At 41.1% G+C, this 14,164-nt stretch overlaps 1 long non-coding RNA gene across 1 annotated transcript in view; it reads left to right on the top strand.

Moving 5' to 3' along the window:
- LOC121067787 overlaps positions 1-2,547 on the top strand; it is a 138,784-nt gene extending 136,237 nt beyond the window's left edge. Inside the window, exon 5 of the long non-coding RNA XR_005818451.1 lies at positions 69-2,547. This is a non-coding gene — a long non-coding RNA (uncharacterized LOC121067787). The remainder of the gene's footprint in view (positions 1-68) is intronic.
- The last annotated feature ends 11,617 nt before the right edge of the window (positions 2,548-14,164 follow it).

Below are 14,164 nucleotides of genomic sequence, written 5' to 3'. Positions count from 1 at the left end.
AGGGTTGCTTTTTTTTTTTTTTCTTTTTTTTGCTTCCTAACTTCTAAGGCACCTTTTATTCATCTAAGGAAATGCATGCCTAAAGATGGTGTAGAAGGGAGTTTCCAGACCTGGAATCTGTGTTGAGCTTCAGCATGCTCTCCCGAGGGAGCCATTTTTATCTGCACATAGACCTGGGTCCCCAAACAGAAGTCTTCTCATCCCTCCAGTGACAGCAGAGTCCAGCTATAAGGGACTGCATGATGTTCTCTGCACAGCTCTAGCTTGGATTGAGCAGGATATACTAGCCTTATTCACGAGGGAGCTAGTTTTAGTCTCATCGCTGGTTTGGTTGTTTGTTTTTTTTTTTTTTTTTTTTTTTTTTTTGAGACACTGGGTGATCTCATCAAAGGAAATCCCACACTGGTTATTATTAATCTTGGATACCAAACATTCACACTGTGCTTTTACTTTTCCGTTGACATCCAGAGTCCTGTCAGTATTTGACTACTTAAGGATGGTGCTTTTGATGGAAAAGGAATTGATTTAGTACAAGCTGAGTAGGAAACTATGGCTATCATAAGCTTTAGTGAAATCTGAAGGAAATTTGTCATGATTCATCCACGGTTTTTAATATGACAAGATCCAGATCCATACAAAAGAACACCTGGCCTGCTGTTGAGCATCTGTCTTGAGAACAACGTTTGCCCACGTTTGTTGCTCTAGCAACAAGTCTGAACATGGATCACTATTTTTTAAAACAACACAAGAAATAACAGATACTGCTATGGGAACTTTTCTGTCATAAAGGAAATTATATTTGCTCTACAAACATTGAGTTCTCCCACTTTTTAAGGACTGGCTGCCACTCTCTGAATCATTAAAAAACAAAGAGGCCTGTTTCTCGATTCTTGAGAATCTCAAGATGTGCCAAAACATACACAGATTTCATATTTTCCAGTAGCTACAAATCAGACCCTTTCTCTCAAGAAGATCCCATTTTAGAACAGTCTCCTAGGTCACTTTATAAGCGCAAAGTGAACCAACTTTAGAAAGTAAAATAATTTGCCTTATAGGGTGAAATTCAACCATCCACTTGAAGCCTTTGCATCATATGTTCTTTAAGGATAGATTTGTGATGATGACTTGCGCTCTCACTGCTGCACAGCAGTGCTCTTTCAAAATGATGCCCTTCCTGGTGCATGTGTGTGTATTTGTGAACCAGCACACACATACAAACATGCATGGCTGTACTTTACTGCCTTTGGTTTTGGTCGCTCTGCCCCTCACTCTCCCAACCTTAATAACCTATATATACATACATATAGATATAACCATACATATATATATATATATATATATATCAGAAAAAGCTGAGAGAAACTTGGACACCATGAAACACCTGCATTACAGGATATTTCATATGCATTTATTCTAATACTTCTGCTGCCTGGGTTCCTGCATTGTAGATAGGCCAGCTTGGTTAATTTTCTCTGTTCCTGTTCTGATTCCTGGTTTTACACTTCATCCCCTGGTAATTCTCAGTCAGAACAATAGGGATTTTTTAAGGCTGGACAACAAGGAGGATAAAAATGGAGAGGAAGATGCTTTGAATCCCAGAGGCTACTCATTTCTGTCTGAACTGAATAAATGGCTGCATATAAATGTGCTTCTTCTTTCAAAAAACAGTTTGCTTTTTTCTACCGACCCTGGGTGAGTCTGGAGTTACCTGAAACTGTTTGTACCCGTTCAGAAACTGCAAGCTTTCCCACCTGAATTCCTCCCCTGTCAGCTGGATGGGGCTTTCAGGTGGGTGTTTGTTTCATTGCGCCTCAAAGAGATCAGTTCCTGTGCTGAAAGACAAGCCCAAGACAATGTTTTACAGAGCAGAAGATATTGTGAGGGACCAATTATCACGTAAGTGGTTCTCACGGCTTGGGCTGGTACTGTGTGCCAGGTTGCACATTAACTTCTTTCACTGCTTTTTACCCAGTTTACTCAACATTCTCAAGTGGTGGCTTTGTCAATTGTTTCTCCTACTGATATTTTGACAGACGATAGCGCCTTGATGCCAGCTTACTCCAGCTAATAAGAAATAGGCCAGCGTGAAACTTTAGACCAAGTGACTGCTCTCATGGGATGGAGGAGCAAGTAGGGTTGGTCCTGCTTTAGGACAGTTATTAATTTTCATCTGGCAAATAGATCTTCCAACCCAGCTCTTGGAATATACTTTGTATGTACACCTTTAAAAACAAACAAAAATTCCCAACAATTTCAATACAGTGACGTTTTTTTTTTCTCTGCAACACCATCCTTAAATATCCTCTAATGAATGTTAGGATGCATTTAGGGAGTATGTTTGAGTCATATGAGCGCAAATGTATTTCAAGAAGATTTATAGTCTTTCATTGATTCCGAAGGAATGTATAATGACCAGACAATTTTCAGTGTAGTTTTCTGATATAAATCTTACCAAAATGCTGACACAGTGTTATTAACACTCGGGCTGGTATTGCTACAAAGTGGTGAGATTTATGTGGATGATAAAACAGGGATCCTGTGAAAGCATCTAGGCAGAACTCCATACAAAGTGGAGTTTACTAATTCATGTAGCTGTATGTTAGGTTATGAGCTTTCTCTTATGAATATTGCATTGATTTATGAATTGTTTTTTCTTCTTCTGATTAGAGAGGCAACAGTGAGGGGGATGACTGAAACTGGGAAAAAAAATTCACTTTCATTTTTTCCCCAGATCTGAATTTTAGCTATCTTCTTTTAAGTATTTTCCTTTAACTTAAATCTGTTAGATACTGTATTGTTTCCTTGGTCTTGAACTAATTTAGGAGCCAGACCCAGGCAGGGCTTATTGTTATCAGATTTTTCTTCTTCATCCTTTTAGAAAAGAAAACAAAACAAAAACACACAAAAAGAACCCAAACCCATCACCACCACCAACAACAACAAAAAAAAAAACTCACAGAAGTGACAAAAACTGAAAGAATGATGCTTAGATCTGAAACAGTTCTTAATATGTGCCACGTACTTGTGTCCCTGTGCCATTATTAACCTTTTTAAATTAAGCAGTAAAGATTTTAGAAAAGATAGCTCATCTTTTGTTATTTAAGCTGCTGCCTGTATTTTTTTATTTTTTATTTTAAATCCAGCTGGGAAGACTAATGTAGATGACACTTTTTTCCCCTCTATGCTTAGTTTCTCTTCCTAAGCTAAAGGACATATTTAATGGTATAAAAAAAAATCCATTAATAGCTCAGTTTTCAGTAGAAATTAAAGACTACAAATGATAATGATAAAGTCTATGTTTCACATATTTAGCCTGAATTTTTTTTTTGCAGATGCTAAATTCTTTAAGCAGTCCTGAAAATGTCAGTATATGGGGGGCTTCTGATGTGATAGCAGAAGCTTTCCTTTTCTTTTGAATATGTAGTCGTGTGTATGTGTCTTGGGGTCTTCATTACAAGCAACAGCTTGCAATAGCTAGTCATACTATTAAGATGACCTGGTCATTTCTCTTTTATAAAACTGGGTTAGAAATTTTTGCTTTGAAGACCCCAGCGTGCACTAACACAAGATGAGAGAGATGTAAAGACTGCCTCAATGTGATGGCACGGCCTGGGTCCTACACTGCACCTCTGTGAACTGTACAGGACAGCGATGCCTGTCTGGTTGTGACTGTTGCCATTAAATAAAATTTCAGTTTCTGGAAATGTTATGTATGCTTGAATTTTGACACTTGTCCTGTTATTGGCTGTGAGTTGTTGGGAGTCAAATATCTAAGGATGAGATCTCAAGTACAAATAAATCCTGATCACTAATCATCATCTATTAAGTTATTCAAGGCAATTGAGCGTGCATGTTTGCCTAATGTTAAGTATGTACTTAATACAGGCCTGTAGTCAGAAGTGATGAGCTCCTGGGGCTGCGTGCTGCTCAGACGAGGAGAGTGGCAGAGCTTACTCCAAAATTTGGGGTACGGAGGCTCAGCTCTGAAACGGCCATCATGGAGTTCAGTGGGAGCTGACACATCTTAATACCGTTCAGGATCAGGCTTTGCATGTCTAGAGAAAAGCAAGATACATCTGCAGAAGTGTCTGTCTAATTATCTGATTTGATTTTTATTTCTGAACATAGTGGAGTCTGGAGGAATATTTTGTGCAATCTGGCTGACTGATGGACCAGCAAGGTCCTACCACAGGGGGCTCATAATCACAACCAAAGAGAAAACATGCTGAAAAAGCTCCAGCAAGATAGACTCTTAAAAATCTCTTTTCTCACATATTTAGTCTGAACTAGCAATAACAACTTCGATGCAGGGCATTTCCTGAGGATTAATGACTGTCTGGGGTCATCATCTCCTCCCAGTTAGTTATTAATCCCCAGGAAATACTCTGTGCCTTGATCATTATTGCTTAATTAGCATTGAGAATGTGGGGGGTTTAGGTTTCTTTTCATGCATCCTGTGAATTGCTAGGGTGGGGGATTCTTTCATTAACTTGCCCTTTTCAGACTAGATGGGAGCACAAGCTTTGCTTACAGTTTGCAGGTTTGAGAATTTAGTCACAGGGTTAAACCTTTTCAAGCAATTTGAGTTCCATGTGAAAGCACCACTAACGGCCCACATCTGCAGTGCATCAAGAAGTGCCCCCCAGCTCTGCCGAAACATTGGTGGCATGGGGGCAGTAGCGGGAGTCTGGGAGCAGAGGATGCTGAAAAGGGGCTGGGAGAGCTGGGGGTGAAGGAAAAGGAGAGGGAGGGAAGGGAAGCTCAGAGGAGCGGAGAAGTTAGGCGCTTCCAATCTCAACAAACAAACTTTATCAGCCACCAAGGAAATTCTCCTGTTGTATGAAAGCTTGTAACTTCGGGAAATTTGGGGGCTCCAGGCAGTCTTCAGAGAAACTCTGCCTTGCTCCAAGGGCCCCAGCTGAAGCTAGCCAAATGAATTTAATTAAAAGAGGGGAGAAGATCAGTTCAGACTGTAGCCTGCCTTGCCCACCCCTGGAGGAGCGGAAGAAGACATACAAAGTCCCTTTTCATACACTGGGCTTTGGGACTGAGCTCAGGAGGGCTGCCCCATCCCATACCTGCATAACTGCTCCCTCTGTAAACTAGTGGCCATACTGGGAGTAGCCCACGGTGCGGTATGTCAGGGTTGCTTATGCGTATGTCCTATTGTGACAAACTGGGACTTCCAATTACGCGGTGATGGGGCTCGTCCCTCTCTTTTTGCATCAGGGCACTGCAAGCCTGCGTGTCTACAGGCATGCCATGGCTATGACTGTTAATCTGTTTGTCGTGGTTGAAAAGTTCTGTGTGTTTTGAAAATTATTTTTAAAAAGGAAATATCAAGTTTTCTGCTCAATAAAGTCATAATATGTTTCAACATTTTCAAGACTTCTGTCTTAAGAAGTTTTTGTAGAACTCTGTTGGGGGAGGCAATCAGGGCTGATTTGGTGATATTTCCTAACCAGTTCACATTCCTTCTGCTGTTGTGGGAACTTCTGCCCAAGTCTCCTTGGAGGTCTGTTTTGCTCCTGTGTGGTTAAGTGAAAGTTGCAGCAGTCCGGGCATTTTATTTAAGACCAGTGGGTGCGAATCAGTGTCATGCCTTGGAGTCAAAAAACCTATCCTAGGAAAATATCTGGCCTCACAAATATTTATGTGACTGTAGTGAAAACACACAAGCATGCAGGATGTTTACTTTGGTCTACAAAGTTCAAGTGCTACTTTTTTTTTTTTTTTTAATTTCCTACCTAAACGTTACATTTAATTAGCTTTGCAGATGCACTATGGTTCTAAATGAATGACAAATTTTGTTTGGATCTATACATTTCCAGCGGAGCTGAGGTTGGTGTTTTGTTTGCAAACTCTATTCCTAACAGTGGATAAAATAAAATAAAAAAAGAATCCAGGTTTGGGTGTCTGGATTGAAACCATTTGTTTCAGGAAAGGTAGTATTATAAAAGTAATAGTCGTTTCTTTGCTAGTTTGAAGAAAATGTGACATGGAACAAAAATATACTTGCCTTTTTCTGAAGTCAACTTTCACAGTAGTTATGCTCTTTCTTTCTTTCTTTGTGGAAAAAGAAAAAAAAACACACAGGTACGCACAATCTCATGTCAGTGCAATCACAATCTCAAGTCAGTGCAAAAATTATTTCCAGATATTGTCAAAATAGATTTGTAAGGGTACGCTTTAACTGAAATAATTCAGTCTAACTAAATAGTATTTATAATTAATTCAATAGTTATTAAAAAAATGACTGCTTTTGACCTTAACCCTGATAAACATAAATCTAATAATCTTTTCAACTATTTCCTTAAATATGGAAAAAGGCTTTTGACAGAGTCAATGGCAACTATATATTTTAGATTATCCTTAGAGTGAGCTATAACATTCTCATCCACATCTTGGTCTTGTAACTGACCTCTGACAACCAATGGATAGCCAAATCATATGATAAAAGGCATAAAAATGGAGGCTGGAATAGAAAAAAAGTCATTATGCAGATAATATATAAATGTCCATTAATGAGACACGTTCCCTTGTACATTCAAGTTCATAGCAAAGTTCCACACTGAATAGGTCTCAAGGGGTTTCAGGCTCTACCACAGATATTTTTGTCTGATTATGTTCATACTAAAGATCAAAAATAAGAGACCTGAATAAAACAAAGGGTCTGTAGCCCTTAATAGATAAGATCAAAACAGAACGTGTGGGAAAAACTTGGGGAGACAAAACAACATCATAAATATTGTTTCTTTGTATTTTTCTGTGTATGTAATAAGGGCAGTCTGAGTGGAAATCTGAAACTAAAAAGCCAAAGACCATTTTCTGAAAAAAGTTATTGTCGGTTAAAACAAGAAAGGAACTGAAGCATAAGATGAGCAGTTGTGGATCTGTGACAGTGTCTGATACTGATGTTGTCCACACCTGAGCCCAGCTATCTTACTGGTGTCACTGGGGAAGCCAAAGCTGTTGGAGTCATGTGGGGATGCACCCACTGGGAGTCCTGCGCAGAGAGGTCCGGTGACTTCTGTGGCCCTGGCCTTTGGCCCTCTTGGTGTCCTCTGTTTGCTTCATCTTTCCTCTTAGTCTGGAAGAGGTCTCTTCAGAGGTTCTTAGGCATCTCCAGGGAAATCAGCCTATGTCTCCCTGAAGCCCTGATGACAGAGAATCACTTTTGTAAAGTGATAGAAAAGGCATAGCCCAGTAGTACCATGTGTTAGCTGAGGCCTCTGGTACAGGAAAATGTGAGTCAATAAAAATAACTGTAGAAGACAAATTTTTGAGGATTTGTTATGGATACTGCCCTAGGTAGGAACCATATCTCTCCATATGATTTCCCCATAGCCTTGAAGCTCCCTTCACACCTGCAGGCAGCTAGGGTGAAGAATTAGTACAGAATTAGTGGGCAAAATTATTCAGGAAATTGGAATAGACCTTAGCTCTATTCCTCAGTTGTGCAAACAGCATTTGGATCATAGTTAAAGCCTAATCTAAAAACACTGTGGGAACAAACTTTTACAGTTTTAGCTGTATTGTATAAGTGTTTTGTCTCCCAGTTGCAGTGAGATGAGATCTGGTTGTTGTTTTTCAAGTCTATGAGCCAAAATGTGGAATTATCCTAGAGTTTAGCAAAGAGGGTGCAGATTGTAATTCACTTTCACTAACGTGATTCCCTTTTTAAGAACTGTAAAATGGTCAGGAAAGTTGTCCCAAAGTTCAGCTGCAGCCTGGTTTGAAGAAGAGTCTGAACTCCCAGTATTATGCCCCCAGATTGCAGGGATATTAAGCTATGGAATAGACAGGACTGTGCGAAGTCCTGTCCACACTGAGGTCAATGCAATCAGATCTGCAATCAACTGAAGTGAGGCCAGAGTTTTATTCTTCACCTAACAGAACAGATTATATCATTTCTAATCCATTCACCCCTAGAGAAAAGTTCAGCTCCATTTCTTGAAAGCAGTAATGCTGTGTCTTCACACCTTGAAAGGCTCTGCTCAAAAAGCACATTAGAGACCTTATGGCTGTTTGATCTGGTAGTGGAAGGAAGGTAGCACAGAGAAGACTTGAATCAGAGCTTCTGGGTTTAATTCTTAGTTCTGCTGGTGGTAAAGCAGATCTGTATAGAAACTGTGAGGTAGATTTGCCATAATCCTGGTTCTCTGACTGTCCAGAGCAGGGACTTACTGAAGGAGGTCTCTGGCTCCGGTCTCTTCGTAACAGGCTTTTGAGACAGTCTGTCTGTGCAAAGTATTATTCCTGAGCTAGAAAAAATAGGAAACACAAGGCTACAATACTACAGAGCAGAGGTCTATTTTATTTGGTAAAGAATGTAACTGAGATAGAAAACAGGATTATGGGGACCCGCAGTCACCAGAGCTGGCCTGTACTGAGAAAAGGAAACAATGGAATTTGAAACCATTCATATCAGCCGTCTGTTTCCCCATCTTTCATGTGAAATAGTGCATGTATGGTCCATTTGAACCTAGAGATTTTAGAGAAAAACTCAGTTCCTGGATGAGTATTATGAATACTGCCTGAAACAATATTAGATAGGAATGGTTAAACCCTTACTTGTCTTTGAAAATCTACCCTTTTTTATTCAGTAGTGGTCAAAAATCCACTTTTTTTCCTACTTTCTCATTCTTTGGGGAAGAAAAAGTTATCTTTCTGATCTGTACATGGTCTGAAAACCAGATGTTATCATCACTTGGTTGTAGCTCTGCTGGTGCAGCATGTTTTGTTTATTGAAGAAAAGACATGGTTGAAATTAGATCTACGTGATACATGTCATCAAGCTTCATGTATTTGCAAATAATAAACAGTTTGCAATGCATGACTTGAGCTTATGGCTTGCATCTTAGTGTCATTTTAATAAGGGCTTCAGAACACAAGTGGCACTGTAGTATCTGTGTCTGTAAGTCAGAAAGCACCTTTGAAAACAGCATATGTCATATGCTGCTTTCCTTTGTTAAGTTAGGAAAGATGGACTCTGTCTCGTGGCAGATGTAGTTTAAGTAAACATAAACTCTGGCCCAAATGTCATAACCATCTTTTCCTCAAAGCTAGCAGTACTAAACCAAAATGTAGCTTTATTTGGCTAACCCCTCAGTAGGATGTGGTTGCCAGCCTCTGCAGCCACATGATCAGGTTTCAAGCAGATGCCACCAGAGCTATGCCGTTGTCTTAATCAGGAAAGTCATGAATATGTTACTCCCAACACCATAATTATGTTTAACAAACAAATGTAACCATAACAACAGGTATGCTAAAACCAAAGCCTATGTGCTCCTTCTGCAGCAGGATAGTCGAGTGCCATGATACTGCTTGGCTCAGGAGATAAAAGACGTTGGAAAGTGGTGATTGCCAAGGAAGAAGGCTAAGTCATTTTCAGCATGCTTCCCATTCTTCCATGAGCAAAGAACTCTGCACAGTGATGCCAGTCATCGAGTACAAACCCAGGGCTGCTGCTGTCTGGAGGATGTTCACCTGAGCTCATGCAGAAAGTTTATTTTCCCAAATAGGATGGCTGAAACATAAAAATGAGTGACATATGGCCACAATGCGCTCAGTCACTCCCTTTTTTCTGCACGTGCAAAGGATGCATATGAGATACCTTTATCTAACTTGTGAATCTAACTGATTCACATCGGTGATGGGCAAAAGCTTTAGGATTGTGCCAACGCAAGTGCCAGGTCCTCCTGATATAAATGTCTGTTGCTTCATTGGTTGTGGTGGATAGAAATAAGCTGCTTTGGTCTGGCTGAGAACCTAGCTGCTCAGGCTTTTCAGTCCTCACTTTCTCCCTACCTCCTTTGCTTTTCCTTTTATGTTGCAAACACCTCAATGAGACGAAGGGATGAACAGATGATAGAGTCAGATCCCCAAGTTAATGACCAGCACTATATTCACAACCTCGTTTGGTTTTGTTCCTATTCGCTGCTTCAGTGGTGCTGATGAGAAGAAATTAATTTTATTGAGGGCAACTCAATGAATTAAATGAAAAACTGCTCACTTGGCTGGAAAGGCTTTGACAGACGGCACAGCAGCCGGTCAGGTTTGAAAAACTTTACATCTCCTGGACCTGGGGAGAGAAGGGGGCAAGAGAAAGAAGGGGAGGGAAGGTCATTGCAGATAAGCTGCAAGGCGACTATTCTAAGGCCTCTAAAAAACAACAGAGGCAAGCTGCAGTCTCTTATTTTGATTCATGGGTCTCCCCTCCCTTTTGTTCCTTGATGCACTAAATCTGTTCCTTAGCCCCCCTCATTTCAATAAACACCCAATAAGAAACTAATCGTCGTATGGTGAATTAGAGAAGAAGAAAAGATGCTCAGAAGAAATGTTATGGCCGTGGAAGACTCTTATGCATTGTAACCATCTGGTGCACCACAATTACTATGAATGGGATAATTGAGTCCAAAATAACTTCTTTTGGGTACAAATAATGGCCGTCACCCTGATTTGTATTCTTCACAACAGCATTGCCCCATCATTTCGCATCACATCTGCACATTTCATTGATTGGGCACTGTGCTACCAATAAGTTACTACACTTAATTAAGCCCACATAATTCTCTTCAAACGAGCAGAAAAGTTTGTGTATAGGCCCAAAAGAAAAGGGGCTGCAAATGAGACTTTAGTGACTCCACTTTGTATGAGGTATTGAGATTGATGGTGATCCCATGCCACCAAGGTTTTCCTTCAACATAGGAAAACTGTGAAAGCATTAAGCAGCTCAACAGCTGTGTATAATCTGAGGAAGGCCTGATTTCAGACAAACGTTCTGCCGGAGGTGATTGAAACCCCATTGTAGCATAATCTTGCTTTTCAGAAAGTGTTACAATTCATTTGATTTGATTTCTCGGGTGCCTGGCTTTCACGGCATCATTAAAAACTTTGTAAGAAACTGAAAAATTGAGTCTTCTGCAAAGAAGCATTGTCTGCTCTTCAGGCGTGCTTCACTTGAGTGCTGGGAGAAAGAACTGACAGGAAACAGGCAAGCGTAAGCCTTGGAGTAAATATCACTGAAAATAAAAACTAAAGATCAGCTTTCCTAAAGGGAAAGAGTGAGGGTGTCAAATCCTTAAAAAGATTTTTCCCTCTGTTTTCCTTTTATGCTTTGGTTTTCTATGTATTAGCTGAAGTGGGGAAGAATGCATTCCTTCAGCTAATATCGCTGTGATATGTTATCATTTCACGTGGGTTATTAGCTGTCTCTGAACTCTTCACAACAGAGACAGGCCACTGAGCTGGCTGGGGAATAAGCCACCAGGAATGTGCTGTTGAGTCCAGTTGCTCAGGATCAAGCCCAAGAAGCCTTACTGGAATGTCGGGGTCTCTAAGAAGCACAATAGGAAACAAAGAATGGGGTTACAGAGAGAGAAACAACTTAAAGAAAATGAGAACAAACTTCTGTCTTGCTCAAAGAGATGGTTTTTAAATCAATGTTTTCTCATTCCACCCAAGCAAAGCTAGAGCGACCTGAATACGTTTTTCAGAACAAGTGGCAAAATATCCCATGAATGCCACAGAGGTCACTTCACACACTCGATCTGCCCCTCATTTGTTTATCTAAATGCTGACAAATTGCAGCATTTTAACAACATATCTCTGGTACTGAACTTCATGTGCATGCCTTGCCCTCTATCATTGAGCTGATAATGAGGCTAAACATAAAGCCTTCATTCAATGCTATAAAGGCTTCTGACAGTGATGAATACCAAGTAGAAGAATTAGGTGGTTTATAGGAGAATATGCTATTGTGTAAAACCTCTATGCCTTTTATCAGCCCTTCTGCTCATTTTCAGTTCCTTCACGTAAGCCGTCTCTGCAAGCACTCTAGCAAGCTTTCCTCTTCTTTCTTCTACTTTTAATGAGCCTATCTTCCAGAAAGCGCCAGCTAAGATGTTGTGTCAGCAATTATTACTGCCTGTCCTCTCTGAAATGCCTGAGACCTCTTTCATTTCACCAGCCGATGATAAATATTCAAAATGCTGGTGCCTGAGATGTTTCGCTGCAAGGTAATTCGTATCTGCAGCCTTGTGCGCAGCATGGCACAGCAGCTGTCTGTCACTGGGAGATCTTTCTTATAACAAAAGCAGCCTTGTCTTAGCATTTCTTTGCAAAAGCATCAACTAATATCCCTTTTAGGTGGGTGTGTTTGTAGAAGAGGTGACTTCTGGGATGTGGTTGTTTTTTTTTTTTTTTTTTTTTTTTTTAAATTGCTGGCTGCAATGGATCAGATTAACATTTCATTGTTCAGGTCTGCGTGCTGGGCTGATTCTGGGAGCTAAGGGAAACATGGGGAAAGGATGCTGACAGGTCCTGATAGAATATCTAATTTGACTGAACCAAGGACCCCCCTGCCCTCCCCCCATCCCCCCCCCCCCCCCCCCCCCCCCCCGTGTTTTTATCCTTTGGACCACATTGTAGTTGCAAGATCAGCTCTTGTGCCCATCTGCCCTAGTGTACCCCGTCCCTGAAGGGCACAACTGCGGAGGGATGGATGCAGACCAATCTGAATGGAGGGACTACCGAGCTGCATTTCACACGAGGTGTAAGATGCTTCAGTGCTCAGTACCATCCTGGGCTTTTTCACAGAGATTTTTTTTAATTCTAAACAGTAGCTGCCAAAGGGAGTCTGCTACGCCAGAAGTGACCCTCCATCCCCTCTCTTCCTTCCAGAACTCCTAAAGACAGGTTCATTAGCTAAAGCCTAGAAACTCCCATTTACAAAGGTGCTCGCTGCCTTCAGCCATGGCTGGGAGATGTGGAAGTGCTCTTTGTGCTTCCTGCTGGCTGCTTCCACTGGCTCTTTTGGAAACTTCTGGTTATTAACTTTAACCACTTCTGAATTCCTCCTCATTTCTGGGTCAAGAATATTCCTTTAATACACATCTTCCCTTTAAAAAAAAAAAAGTGGGGACAGAGAAGGGAATAACATTTATTAAATGTACATGACACTGAGGATACAAAAACATCAGCATGGGATGAATTTACTAATCAAATGCAGACCTGGTCTACATTGTAGTATGACACTGGAAAGGAAATATCTCTTCAAAAGGTTTATTTTAAATCCAAAAGAAGATTAAGAGAGAGAATGTTGAAATACAGAGGAGTCCGGGGGGCAGGGAGGAAAGCTGGAGAATAATTGATGCAAGTAGGGAAGCGGAGCCTCAGCCCAGGACAGAGGGAGTAACGGCTGGTCCTTGCTGTGTACAGAGAGCTTCAATCAAATTACTGATCTGGAGAGGCAAAATAATTGTTACAGCTAGATGAAGCTTGAACATTTCTCTTGCTGCTTCCACTGAAGGAATTTGGTAGGTTTTGCACTGTAGGTCCTTTGCTCCTTACCCCAGATGTCACCCCAAACCCAGGTGGCCAGGCTGTAGCTTCAGACATGGTGACTGTGGCAGTAGTAGTGGGTTAAGGAGCTTCCCTTTCAGGTGCCACTGTCACCCTGCTGAGCACCATGATGCTGTGCTGACAGCCATTCACGTGGCCTCATTCAAACCAGATCAGCAAATTGATCCGGGTTTATTATTTTCCAGGTTTCCTTCCAAACTCAGATCTGCTCCGTGGTGCGCCTTGCAGCATGGCCCCACCAGCAGCTGGTTTGTCATGGCCAGGATGCTGCAGGCTGTGCTTGGTGCTGGGAACCAGCTCACAGGGTGGGCACAAGCTCCGTAAGCTGCAGCCCCCCTGTGCCACGCTCCAGTTTCTCAGATACAAGCATAATTGTTTTTTTCACAGACTTTTGTGGGAAGTTCCAAATCTTATTGTTTATCCTTGCTCTGCCTTTCATTATGAGGGGTGTTGGGTCCCCCCACTGCTGTAATGAGAACCAAGAAAAACATAATAATTCAAAGGGAAATGTGAAAATGCTCTTCAAAATCAGATGTGCGAAGCACTGGAGCTAAAAGATATATGTGAAGTGCTGGTTAAAGGATGCTGGAGCAAAGGCAGCTTAGAAGTTTTCTTTTTTTCTCTTTCCATTATGCTCCCGAAGGATGAACTCTCATTTTTGTTTCATGCAGAGTCTCTGAGCGCATAGAGGCGCATTTTTGTGTGCTGTGAAGTTGAAGAGAATGATTTCCACTTTAAAACTTTATTTCTTGGAGCCTTTCTTTCTTGGACTCATGAGACTTGAGTTTGGATAAGGAAA

Source organism: Cygnus olor, chromosome 3 (genome assembly GCF_009769625.2).
Source record: "Cygnus olor isolate bCygOlo1 chromosome 3, bCygOlo1.pri.v2, whole genome shotgun sequence".
NCBI lineage: Eukaryota > Metazoa > Chordata > Aves > Anseriformes > Anatidae > Cygnus > Cygnus olor.
This window is presented reverse-complemented; position numbering and strand designations above follow the sequence as displayed.